At 58.5% G+C, this 12,745-nt stretch overlaps 1 protein-coding gene across 3 annotated transcripts in view; it reads left to right on the top strand.

The window, feature by feature from the left end:
• The first annotated feature begins 12,334 nt into the window (after positions 1-12,334).
• Positions 12,335-12,745, top strand: part of SHISAL1 (shisa like 1) — a 98,453-nt gene continuing 98,042 nt past the window's right edge. For all 3 annotated transcript variants that reach the window (XM_060023999.1, XM_060023998.1, XM_060024000.1), the window contains exon 1: positions 12,335-12,497. The gene's annotated coding sequence lies outside the window, so the exon portion shown is untranslated. The remainder of the gene's footprint in view (positions 12,498-12,745) is intronic.

The raw sequence follows: 12,745 nt of genomic DNA, 5'->3' as shown, positions 1-12,745 counted from the left end.
CGAGATCCCCTTGGCTGCCATGTGGCGGGGACACAGGAGGGCCCAGGACGGCTAAGGGGAGCTGGGGGCCACATCCAGCCACAGTTGTCGTGGGTGTAGACAGTTGGAGCTCCGAGGGTTGGTGAGATGGAGGGTGAGACAGTGGCCAAGGTTGACGCCAGGCTCCTGAGGTGGGTGTCTAGGAAATGGCACGCCCTTCCCTGGGGTGGAAACAGAGAGAAAATATCCAGGCTGTTGCCCATCGCTTTGACCTCTCGTCCACTGCTCCCTCCACCTCACCTCCCAGCCCGCCCGGCATCCCATCTGCTTGACTGAGCTCCTGCCCACCTCTCATCACAAACACACGCCAGCCGGGCACCTGCCTGCCTGTCTACCCACCAAAACACCCATTCAAGCATCCCTCATCTCCCAATCCAGCACACGTTCCCCTCTAGTGATAGTTACAAGCATTAAATGAGCTAATGAATATACCTGGAACAAATACTTGGAACAGTTCCTGGAACCGCAAAAAATATTAGCTCTGGGTAGAATATTATTATTGTTGTTATTGTCTATCCAAAGACTCACCCACCCTTCATTCACCTGTTAACCCATCTAGCCACATATCACCCATCCACCCATCATTCACTTATCCATCTATCCATCCAGCCCTCCCTTCATTCATCTCTCTGTGAAGCTCTCCATCTAGCCAACCATCTTCTTGCATATTCATCTTTCCATGAACCCGCTCACCCATCATCCACCCACCTACCCATTCGTCCGTCCATCCATCCATCCATCCATCCACCCACCCACCCTCCTACTCACTCATCCATCCACCCACCCACCCACCTACCCACTCATCCATCCATCCACCCGCCCACCTACCCACTCATCCATATGTCCACCCACCCACCTACCCATTCGTCCATCCATCCATCCATCCATCCATCCATCCATCCATCCACTCATCTACCCACTCATCCATCCACCCACCCACCCACCTACCCAGTCATCCATATGTCCACCCACCCACCTACCCACTCATCCATATGTCCACCCACCCACCTACCCATTCGTCCATCCATCCATCCATCCATCCATCCATCCATTCATCCACTCACCTACCCACTCATCCATCCATCCACCCACCCACCTACCCACTCATCCATACGTCCACCTGCCCACCTACCCACTCATCCATGCATCCATCCATTATCTATCCATCTACCCACCCACCTACCCGTTATCTACCCATCTATTGATCTATCCATTCATCCATCCACCCACCCACCATCTTTTCACTCATTCCCACATTCCTCAATGCATCACAAGTACTGGTCACCGAATGCCCAGTCCTCTGCTCACTTCCCAGGATGCAAAGACACGGAAACTTGAATCCTACACGAGGACTCTCAGTGTCATTGGGAGGGGCAGGCCCACACAGAGCAATCACCTATCAGAACAAGGGTCTCTGCTCTAAAGGCCAGAGGGAAGCAGAAAAACCCAATGTGAGTGGACTAATCAGGGGAGTCTTCCTGGAGGAAGGGGAGTTGCCTGAAACTGTGATTTGCCAGGGCCCTCGGCAACACCAGTCCACCTAGCTAGCTTTGCACAAACCAGGCTGCGGTGCTTCTCCACTCCACTCCCTGCCCCTCCACTTGCCTCTTGCCTCTTCAAAAATTATCTTGTTATTTTTTCTGATGACAAAACTAAGCTGTTAAGACAGCAAGCTCGTGCATGGCTTTATAATAACCATAATAAATTAACACTCCATCCCAAAGGTTCTGAGACCACCTGCTGGCCCAGGGGAGGGAGGAGTAGAAGTGGGAAGGGCCCAGGAGGTGCGGAAGAGAGGATTCTAATTACACTGTGCAATGAAGCCCAGGCACCTTTAAGGAAAGGACTTCACACATCGTTATCTGCTGTGGGAAGAGCAGCTTATATGGGGTGTGGGGAGAATTAATTAAAGGTGGGGAGGTGCTCAGAGAGCTGAGAAGGAAAGGCGCAAGGCCAAATGTGCTTATTAATAAAATATCGGCGCCAAGTTGCCGACGTGGCCAGACTGGGCACTGGGTGTCCTGGCAGGAGCGGAGAGAGACGTCAGTCGCTCTTGGCCTCCTGGGCTGAGCCTGTTAGAACCACTTATGCAACTTCTCACACCGAGGCCCGCTCAGGGCTGGGCCCTGTGGTGGACAGCGTCGGCAACACGGAGCTGGGTCAGACCCAGGCCAGCCCTGAGGGAGCTCCTGGTGGTGACAGGAGCACAGATAGTGTCACTCAGTGTGGCCAGGGCTGTGATGGGTGGAGAAGCCCAGAGGAAGCAGAGATCCAGCCTGGCTCAGAGAAGGCTTCCAAGAGGAGGAGACAAATGACCTGGGTCCTCAAAGATAAAAAGAAGTAAGACAGGCAGTCCAGGAAGAGAAAACAGAGCGAGCTGGGGTCTGCTGACCTGAGAGCACAGTCTGATCAGGGAAGTAGGGAGGCAGAGCAAGCCTAGGGTGCCCTTGTGGCAGGAGATGGAGCTCAGTGGCAGGTGGAAGGCAGACTTTATCTGGAGGCAAGTAAGGAGCCGTAGAAGGGCTTTGAACAGGAGAGCAATGCTGTCAGATTTGGGTTCCACGTGGATCCCTTTGGCTTGCATTGGAGGATGGCCCACTGGGTGGGAGAAGAGAGTCAGGGAGACTGCTGGCTACTGCACGCGTCCAGGCAGGAGACAGTGAGGCTTGAACCAGCAGCTCCAGTGAATACTGGGAGGAGCGGCTCAGGGGCTGCCGGTGGAGGGCTCGGGGGGCTCTGCCCGACGAAGCCAAGACACCTGGTGACTGGTAAAGGTGTGAGCCTGCATGATCAAGGGCAGAGTGCCCACACAGATTGGTCCCTGCGTCCACGGCACCGACCCCACCCTGTTCTGAATGCCACCAGGGCGGGGCCTTGGCCAAGGGCACTTGTGGACCATCAGCCCCGTGGACTCTCCCTCTGGGGTGGTGCCCAGCAGCCTGCAACCTGCAGCTGTTGCCCACCTACATCCAGCCCCACACACTCCCCACTGGGTTTGGCGATGACCCTGCTTCCTCCTTCCTCCCCGAGCCAGCTCAGGTGTCCCCTTTTGGGTGGAGGACGAGACCTCAGCTTTTCAGACAGAGGTTCTGGCCCAGGTTTGAGAGCTGGGCTTGGGGGTCAGGCAGACCTGGGTTTTAGGAGTCTCAGGTAAGTTACTTCCAGCCTCAGTTTCTTTGTCTGTGAGATGGGCGTGACTGCAGCCCACATCACGTTAGCCCATGTGATGCTTGTCAGATGCATAGAGCAGTGCCCAACACGAGGCTCGAAGACGTTGGTTGTGGTTATTTCCACGATGCTGAATATGCAAAGTGCCCAGTGTAGTGAGTCACACGTAGGTGGTTAAGACCTAGTAACTGTTATTATGACCAGTAAATACCAGACTCTAGGCACTAGCTACTCGCGGGGTAGTGGTGGGGATAGCCAAGTAGCGGCCCTACTGTGTGCCAGCCTTTGTGCTAAGGCACTTACTAATATGGCCTCAACTGACCACGTATCACAGGGGCCCTGAAAGGTAGGAACTGTTGCCCCCATTTCAAAGATGAGGAAATCGAGGCTCAGAGAGGGAAAGTGACTTCTTCTGATGCGAGGCAGACCCAAGAGTCTGACCCTGAAGCTGGGGCTTATTTTGTAATTTTCACATTAAAATAGGACCTTAAGGTGGCGAGAAGGCTTAATGTGCGAGGTGACCTTGGCCCAGTCACTGGACCTCTCTGAGCCTCAGTTTCCTCATCTGCAATTAGGGCTCATGCTGCTGACCTTGGAAGGTTGCTCCAGCAGGCCATGATTCTGGGGTTCTCTCTCTGCAGGTGGTATGCCAGGATATTCCCATGATGCCCTGGGGGCAGAAAGCAGCCCATCCTCTCTTCAGCTAGGCTCCAGTACCAGGCATGGTGCTCTGAGGAGGCCTTAGAGCAATATGTGAGGAAAACTGACTGCAGAGGGCCTGGCCCCTCACGTGGTCTGGGTCTCAGATGGGGAGGGCTGAGACAAAGTCATCTCCTGGACACCAAAGTGGGGCCACATTTTCTCTGATCAAGAAAGTGATGTAGGGCTTCCCTGGTGACGCAGTGGTTGAGAGTCCGCCTGCCGATGCAGGGGACACGGATTCGTGCCCCGGTCTGTGAAGATCCTGCATGCCGCGGAGCGGCTGGGCCCCTGAGCCATGGCCGCTGAGCCTGTGCGTCCGGAGCCTGTTCTCCGCAACAGGAGAGGCCACGACGGTGAGAGGCCCGCGTACCACAAAAAAAAAAAAAAAAAAAGAAAGTGATGTAAATGGTATAAAGGGTTCTGAACTTGGAAATCTAACATACGGCAGGCAGCAGCTTCCACTTACCCACTGTGTGACCCTGGGCAAGGTACTTAACCTCTCTGGTCCTCCCTATCTTCAGCTGAAATGGGGCAAAAATAATAGTGCCTTGCTTTTGGTGGGCCAGTGGGGCTCAGGAGAAAATGTTTGCAAAGCCCCAGGCCTGGCACGAGGTACCTGAATCCAGGCTCTGAAAGCTGGAATTTCCTTTCCCTTTCCCCTCTTCCAATGGAACCAGGGCTTGGCTGGCCCCGGTCAGCCAGAGGAGACCTCAGACAGGGCCGAAGGCACCCCCACTTCATTCTTATTCCAGCCGCTTCCCGTCAGGCCCCTGAGTAGCCCTTTGGAGGTTCTGATTCATCACAGATGTTGACTGGTGAACAGGCTGTAGCTGGCAGACAGCCAGACAGGCGGGGGCTACCTGGCCAAGGCCACGGGCTCCACCCTGCGGCCCAGGCCGGGGCTGGCTTCCCCACAGCTGGGAACCTCACCAGAATAGAATTCAGACAGATGCCGGAACCCACCAGCACAGGCTCCTTTTTCCCTGGGTTCTGTGGAAACATGAGATTTTGCAATAACAAAGGTCGCTCTGTGAGACCGAGCCAAACCATTTACAGCATCGGGAGAGGCTGCTCAGCAAAATCAAAGAAGCTTGGAGCTGGGACCCTAGCCACGGGAGCCTGATCTGTCAAACCCCGTACAACCTGCCTCCCTACGGCTGGGCTAAACCTGCAAGAAGCCAGAGCTGGGCTGAGTCTGCCAGGGCCTCACGCTCTCTGAGCCAGAGGCGCCTGACCGGCAGTGAGAACGGAGCAGCTGGGGAAACTGAGAAATGCGGAAGCACAGCCAGGACGTGCTCCCATTCCAGGGCCCTCAACTCTGTTCCTCCTTGCATCAAGGTCAAGAGCACGGGCCTGGAGCACGGGCAGGGGAGGGACAGACCCAGGTTCAAATCTTAGCTCTGCCACCTGCTGGCTGTGTGACCCTGGACAAGTCACTTAACCTCTCTGGGCCTATTTGTCATCTGTCAACAGGAATAAATGGAAGCAGCTCCTGGGACGGTGGTGGGGATTCAAGGAGACCACCCAAGTGACACTGGGGGCCACAGAGCACCCAGTAAGTGGGAGAAAAGGTAGATCTTTTTCGAGAGAAAAGGTAGATCCTCATCCCAGAGAGGTTAGGCAACTTGTCCAAGGCCTTATTGCTACAAAGCTGCGAATCCTACCGTAGTCTAGGTTGCCCTGCCCTTGGGGATTTAAAATGACTGATCTTTGGAGCAAAGCCCCCACTCCAGTCCCCTAGACAGAGGCTTCTGAGAAGGGGCTTCCCGAGCAGTAGAAAGAGCACTGGCATTGGAGTCCTCAGATTCCTGCCTCTCACGAGCTGTGTGACCTCAGGTCCACCACACAACCTCTCTGGGCCCCCGCCCTACAGCTCTGAGATGAGGGTAGATCCCTGCCCTGACTCCCCGCATTCTTTTCAAGGTGTACATGGGTGTGGAGGGCATGTGACTGAAAGGCTCTGCTTACGCCAATTATCCTGATTACCATTGTTGTTATTATTCCTCGGCTGCCCGTGGGGAGGGCTGGGCTGTGTGGAAATTAGGCCTCCATCTCGGGGTGCTTGGCTCAACCTACCAATTTGCACCATATTAATTCTCATCATCTGTGCGCTGGGTTTGAGAGGCTGGGGAGACGCAGGGAGGCCATGAGAGCCGCCGCCAGCTGTGGCAGAATCCAAACCCGGGATAGACACAGGGGATGGAGCTGTCGCCGTTCCTATAAGCTGATGCCTCGAAGGTTTGGAGCGGGGGCGAGTGCCCCGGAAGTAAGGGTGGGGGTCTCTCATTCCACCCCAAAAGCACTCCTCTGCCTTCTGCCATCAGCCTCGCGCTGTGCCTCCCTAAGCCAGGAGGCTGAGGCCGGCGTCATCCCAATTCAGATGAGGAAATGGTCTTCGAGAGGTGAACCGATCTGCCCAAGGCCACCAGCTGGCACACAGGGAGCCAGGACTCAAGCCCGGGGGCTGTGAAGCCAGGGCTCTCTCAGTCACCAGCTCCCCCTGCAACCCGGGCGCTGGGGTCACAGCGCATCACCACCTGCGAAACTGTTACAGTGACAGATAGGATACCGGCTCCTACCCCATAGACTTGTTATGACTGAGACCAGAGCCTGGTGCCACCTGAGTGGAGGTTATTATCAGTGACGGTGTACAGATGAGGAAACTGAGGCTCCAGGAGGCCAAGGGCACACTGAGTCCGCTGGGGTTTCTTGTTTTCCAGCCTTGGGAAGGGTGATTGGGTGCCCATCCCCCTACCCCCTCCACTCCAAGCCTTCCTAGTTCCTGCTGCCCTTTTGCATCAGACATGCTCCCAGGAACCCTGGTCCACACAGCAGGCTCTGAGTCTTAGGGTCCAGAGGCAGGCAGGTCTGCAAAGGGGGTGGGGGTGGGGTCTTCCAAGTTTTGCCGTTTCCCTGGGATTGATTTCTGTTGCCCTAATCAGCTGCCCCAAGCAAGTAGCAGGGCCCTTGCTGTCAACTCTCTCCAGACTGATGAGAACGGTGTCTTTTCTTCCCCGTCTTGAATGTTCTAAAACGTGGAATTTGCAACTGTGCGTAGAACATTGGCTGATGTCTCCCCAGTATCCACATAAGCAGCTATCGGGGGTGTATTTAAAGAAACGGAAACACTTGGGAACATGTAGGTGCTGAACTTGAGTACGGGGAACCGTGATGATCCCTGACATGTGCCTGACGAGAGACCCAGGCTGCTCTCTGAACAGCACACGTCGGGCGGGGCCACTCGTGGGGACGTGGGGGAACAGGGTTCAGAACACAGGGGGCCTTGAATGCCAAACCAGGGGCTCAGACATCACCCTGAGAAGATGTAGCCATGGAAGGTCTGCAGGCGGAGGGGTGGCTAAGTCAGGTTGTACAGTACAAAGACCAGCCCAGGGGTCTGCAGGGGGAGGGATGGCCGTAAAGACCTTCGCCCCCTAAAAATAAAGGAACTGGCACCAGCGGTTGCTGGGTATATTGGTTTCTCTGTGGCTTGTAGCTAATTTAGCAGCTTAAAACCGCGCCCATGTATTATCTCACCGTTCCGTGGGGCAGAGTCAGGGCGGGCTCCGCGAGTCTCTGCTTAGGGTCTCACGAGGTGGAAATCAAGGCGTCAGCCAAGCGGGGCTCTTAGGGGAGGATCGGGGGAGACTCCAGGCTCCTTCAGGGTGCTGGCAGAATGCAATTCCTGTGGTTGCAGGACTGAGGCCCCTGGTCTCTTCCTGGGTGTTGGTTGGGGGCTGCTCTCACCTCCCTGCCCTGAGACCCCTCCATCTCAGCGCCAGCCTCCCTGATGTCAAATCCCTCCTTTGGCCGCCATCTCTTTGACTTCCTTTTCTGCTGACAGCGGAGAAAAGTCTCTGCTTTCAAAGGCCTCCCGTGATTGGCTTAGGTGCACCAGATAATCTCCGTATCTCCTGATCTTACTAATCAACAGATGAATAACCTTAATTACATCTGCAAAACCTCTTTTGCCACAGTGGAGTAACAGCAGGGGGAAGGTGATGAGGCCCTCTTGGAACTGGGTCTGCCACGGGCCTTTCTGATGCAGACGGGGCGCAGACGGAAGCCCCGTTTCCTCCCGGCTCGGGAGGGCTGTAGGTAGTTCACACCCAGGGCCAGGAGGGAGGCAGGCAGGAGTCGGGAGGAGGCCCCCCCCCCCCCCCCGGTGAGTTTACAGCCCCTGGCCCAGCGCAGGTTGGAGTCAACGGGGTGTGTCTGGTCAAGGAGGCTTCTGGACCAGATGACCTACTGGTCTCCCAGATCTCCAGGACAACAGGCAGCCGTAGCAGCGGGTTCCACACACGGAGCACCTCCCATGTGTCTGGACTGGAAGAGTCAAAAGCCACAGCGTCTCACAGAAGAGCAAACGGCCCAGGGCGCTGTGGGCTGCCAGCTCCGTGCCCGGCTCCAGAGCCAGCGTTCTAACCACTGGGTGCCCTGCCACCCACGTGACCCAGCCCTGCAGCCGCGGGGAGGCTGCGGCTCTGCTGCCACACGTAGCTCCCACGGCCAGTTGGGAGAGCCGGAGCAGCAAGGGCATAAGGATGGCTGTGACCTAAGCCTCGAGCTTCAGAGGGGCAGGGCTGGGCAGCAGGGGCCCAGCTGGGGTCGGGCTCCTCCAGGGGCCTGTCTCCTCCCAGGTAAACGGGGTGTAGCTAATGCCTCCCAGCGGCGGCAGGCCGCAGCCTGGGGACCTCAGCCTCTTTGGACTGAGAGGGAAACAGGCTCAAAGAGCCAGGCCTCCTGCCCACCACCTTCAGCCACTTCCTCCTCGAGTGGCCAGCTGGCCCGGAACACGAGCCCCCAGGCCAGGCCAGCACTTCACACTCCAGCTCGGCCACATCCTCCACGGGTGACTTGGTGGCGGGGGAGCCCCAGTTCCTTATGTCTTGAATTGGGGAAATGGGGGCTTGGAACCCTGAGGTCTTGGGTTGGAGAAGGAGGGACTTGGGGGGCTCCTGGGAGGGGGAGGGCTGCTCCCCAGAGGGAGGTGGGGATGCTGATGCAGAGGCAGGGTGCCAGCTGGTCGTGGCCCCTCCCCCTGCCCATCCCAGAGTCTCCCTCCCCCCTTCCCAAAGGGGCTCACGGGCGTGGACCTCGCTGCCCCCAACTTCTAATTAAACGGCAGCAACTTTGACGTGGCAGGTGATCTTCTCGGGAAGCCTGGCTTTAAATTTAGCTCCCTCCCCAGCCAGCTCTTTGAAAAGGCTGCTCTCGGCAGTGAGGGAGAGAGCGTGAGTCATCCTCCAGGCCGCCAGCCCGCCCCGGGGGGGGGGGGGGGGGGGGGGGGGAGTGCGGGGGGAAGCATTTGCGGGGGAGCAGGCCTCCCAAAGGCAGAGACATAGTAAATAGGGAAGGGATTAAAGGCGACAGAGCGCGGAGCACCCCGCCACCTCGACTCACAGTAGGTGCTCAGAAATGGGGGCAACGTTTCCCACGCGGTCTGGGTAATTACCTGCACAGCCCCGACCCCCTTCACCTCTCCCCCAGCCCCGACCAGAGTGGAGACACACATGTTTGTTGAATGGGTCCACGTAGGCTAGTCTTCATGCTAGTCTCTGCTGATTCTCCCAGCGGCCCTACCAGCCCAAGCTGCCCTGATCGCAGATGCACAGAGTGTGGGAGGCTGAAGATGCCCCCCACCCCAAAAGAGACCCCCGTCCTAGTCCCCGGAATCTGGGGACCTTATCGTATACGGCAACAAGAAAGGAGCTTCGTAGATTTGATTAAGGTCAGGATCTTGAGATGAGACATTATCCTGGATTATCCGTGGGCCTTAAATGCCATCACAAGTGTCCTGAGAGGGAGCAGAGGGGCTCTGACACACACAGGGGCGCAGCCACGTGAAGACGGGGCAGACAGAGGTGGGAAGATGCTGGCCTTGAAGGCTGGCGTGACGCGGCCACAAGCCAAGGATGGCGGCAGCCACCAGGAGCTGGAAGAATTCTCCCCGAGCACCTCCCAGGGAGGCGGCCCTGTCCACACCTTCAGCCCAGTGAAAATGATTTGGGGATTTCTGGCCTCCAGAACTGTAAGAGAATAAACATATGCTGTTTTAAGCCACAAGTTTGCGAATATTGGTTATGGCAGCCCCAGGAAACCAGTGCACAGGGGTTGGGAGAAGCGAACTTGCCCAAGGTTACACAGCTGGTGAATGGCCAGGCTGAGATTCAACCCTAAGTCCGACCAGTTCCAAAGCCTGCTGCCCACTCTACCACCTCCTGGAAGGACGGAAGGGCCACTCCTGCAGATCAAGGCCCTCATTTATTTGGGAAAATCAACAGGACCGTCTTCTGTTTGATACAGCCTCTTGTTTAATCTTCATGCTGACTTTGGGGTGAGTGGAATCATTTCAATTTTGCAGATGAGGAAACTGAGGCACAGGGAGGCAAAGTGGCTTTGTCCAAGGTTGGGGAGCCTGACTGTAGGGAAGGGAAGGTACAGGGCCCTGGGAGTGCACTGAGCGCAGCCCAGCCTAGCGCAGAGGATGGTCAGCTCTCAACCCAGTCCCACCCACCTCCAGCACTGGGCCCTTCGGTCTGTTTCTTAACCTCCTTGGTCCTTGGTTTCTATCATCCCGTGGGGTGATCAGGTTCCCCACTCTTGGGAGGGCTTGCAGAAGCTGGGTGAAGTGCTTCAGATATCCTGCCTCATTTAATCTGCGAAACGTCTTGTGAGGGAGACGCTGCTGAGACCTCTTTAGGGAAGAAAACTGTCACAGGTGGGGAGCCTGGGCTTGGAAGTCGGGGGCATCTGGGCTGGAGCCCTGGTTCTGTCCCTTGGCGGCTGTGTGGCTCAGGACAGGTGCTCTAACCTCTCTGAGCCTCAGTTGCCTTACCTGTAAAACGGGGAAGACACTCCCCAGCACTGTGGTGAGATCTAAGTAAAATAAGATGTATGAAGGGCTCAGCCTAGTTTCCGGGGAGGTTCAATCAACATCTGTAAAAATGGCGCCAGATCCAATGACGTGGGAGACACAGAGTCTGCCCCGCTGGGATCAACCTGCCTTCCGGAGCACTCAAGACCACGCTCCCTAACCCTGCATGACATAAACCATCCTCATTGCCGTCCCCTCCCTCTGCGGGGCCTTTGAAGAGGCTGCAATGTCCCCCCACATGTACTTCTTTACCACCAGAGGTCACTGGGCCAGGGACAGGTGGGGGTGAAGGTGGGGAAACTGAGGCTTAGTGAGGTTGGCTCACTGGCCCCAGGCCACACAGTGAGTCTAGCACGGGGTTGTCCTGCAGGTGAGGGGTGAAATGGGGGTGGGGGTGGGCTGCTGGGGAGGAGAGGTGGAGAGAAGGGGGCCTGGAGCAGGAGAGGGGTACCACCGCCTGGGGAAGTCGGGTTTTCTCATTGAAAACTGCACAGAAGACCTTGTCTGATGTGAAGGATTCTCCTGCCCAAGTCTGACCCTGCCATGGACCACCTCCGCCTGACCCTGACTTTGACCACCTCCCGCGGTGGCGGGGTGGGGGGGGGCTGGCTGGAAGGACTGTCTTGCTTAGCACCGCAGGGGGAGGGGCACTGCTGGTGGGGCCCTCCAGTGGCAGGCTGCGGGAGGGGCGGCAGGAGGGGCTGGCAGGACAGCGGCCACCTGGCTGGAGCGGGTCTGGTGTTCCCGCAGGGAGGGGCTGGGGGAGCCCGCCTCCCAGCAGCCGGGCCTGGCCGAAGGCTGGGGAGCCGCCAGAGAGGAGGCAGGTGAGCTCGTGCGGTGGGGCTGGGGAGACAGAGAATCAGAGATGGGGTGCCGGGAGGAGGAGAGAAAGCAGAAAGGGAAGGAACAGGAGGAAAAGAGGGAGGAGAGGGGAAAAGGAAAGGAAAAGTAGAAAGGAAGGAAAGGAGTGGGGGGGAGGAAAGAAAGTGAGAAGAGAGTGGAGCACAAAAGAAAGGAAGGAAGAGATTGCAAAAGGGAAAAAACGAAGACAACACACACGGGGAGAGAGCGCGCGAGAGGGGAGAAAGAGATTGCGAAAGAAAAAAATGAGAAGAGGAGGGCGAGAGAGAGAGGGAGAGGGAGAGAAGAGAAAGAGAGAGGGAGGGAGGGAGAGGGAGGAGGGCGCCGCGGGCGCTGGGGAGGGAGCGCGGCGCGGCGGCGGCGAGGGCAGGACGGCCGGGCGCCGCGAGCCGGGAGAGGGGGCAGCAGAGGGCGAGCGGCGAGCGGCAAAGAGTGAAGTGGGCACCGCGGCTGCGGCGGCGAGCGCGGGGCCGGCGAGCATGAGCGCGGCGGCGGCGGCGGGCGCGGCGCGGGGCTCGGGGCCGGCGGGCTGGCGGGCGGCGCGGGCCGCCCAGTAGCGGCGGGCGCTTGGCGGGGCGGCCGGCGGGGCATGCGGCCGGCGGCCGGTCCGCGAGCCGGAGCGCCAGCCCGAGCCTGCGCCCCGCGCGCCTAAGAGCGGGCGCTCTCCCGGCGCCGGCCCCGGAGCCCCGAGTCCCCGCGGCCCCGCAGCCCCCGGAGCTGGGACAACTGTTGCGGCGGCGGCTGGGGCACCGCGGGGGCGTGAGCGGCCCCGCGCCCCGGTAGGCGGCTCAGCCCCGCGGGCGCCGGCTCCCGGCGGCGGAGCAAGGAGCGAGCGGGCGGCGGGCACAAGGTGAGCGGCTCCCCGGGCGGGCCGGGCGGGGACCGCGCGGGGGAGGGGAGCGCCGGGCCAGGGTCCGGGCGCAGGGGTTGGGGAAAGGGGTCGGGGCGGAGCTCCTGGCGGAGGAGGTTCCCGGCCAGTGGGGGGCGGGTCTTCGGCGCCCCGGCTTCCGAGAAGGTGTACGGGCGCTCGGGGCGGGGAGGGGTGGGCCCGCTGGGAGAGGTGAGTTCGGTGCATCGGGGGTCAGGGGTGCTGTGGAA

The sequence above is a fragment of the Delphinus delphis genome, chromosome 11, assembly GCF_949987515.2.
Source record: "Delphinus delphis chromosome 11, mDelDel1.2, whole genome shotgun sequence".
NCBI lineage: Eukaryota > Metazoa > Chordata > Mammalia > Artiodactyla > Delphinidae > Delphinus > Delphinus delphis.
This window is presented reverse-complemented; position numbering and strand designations above follow the sequence as displayed.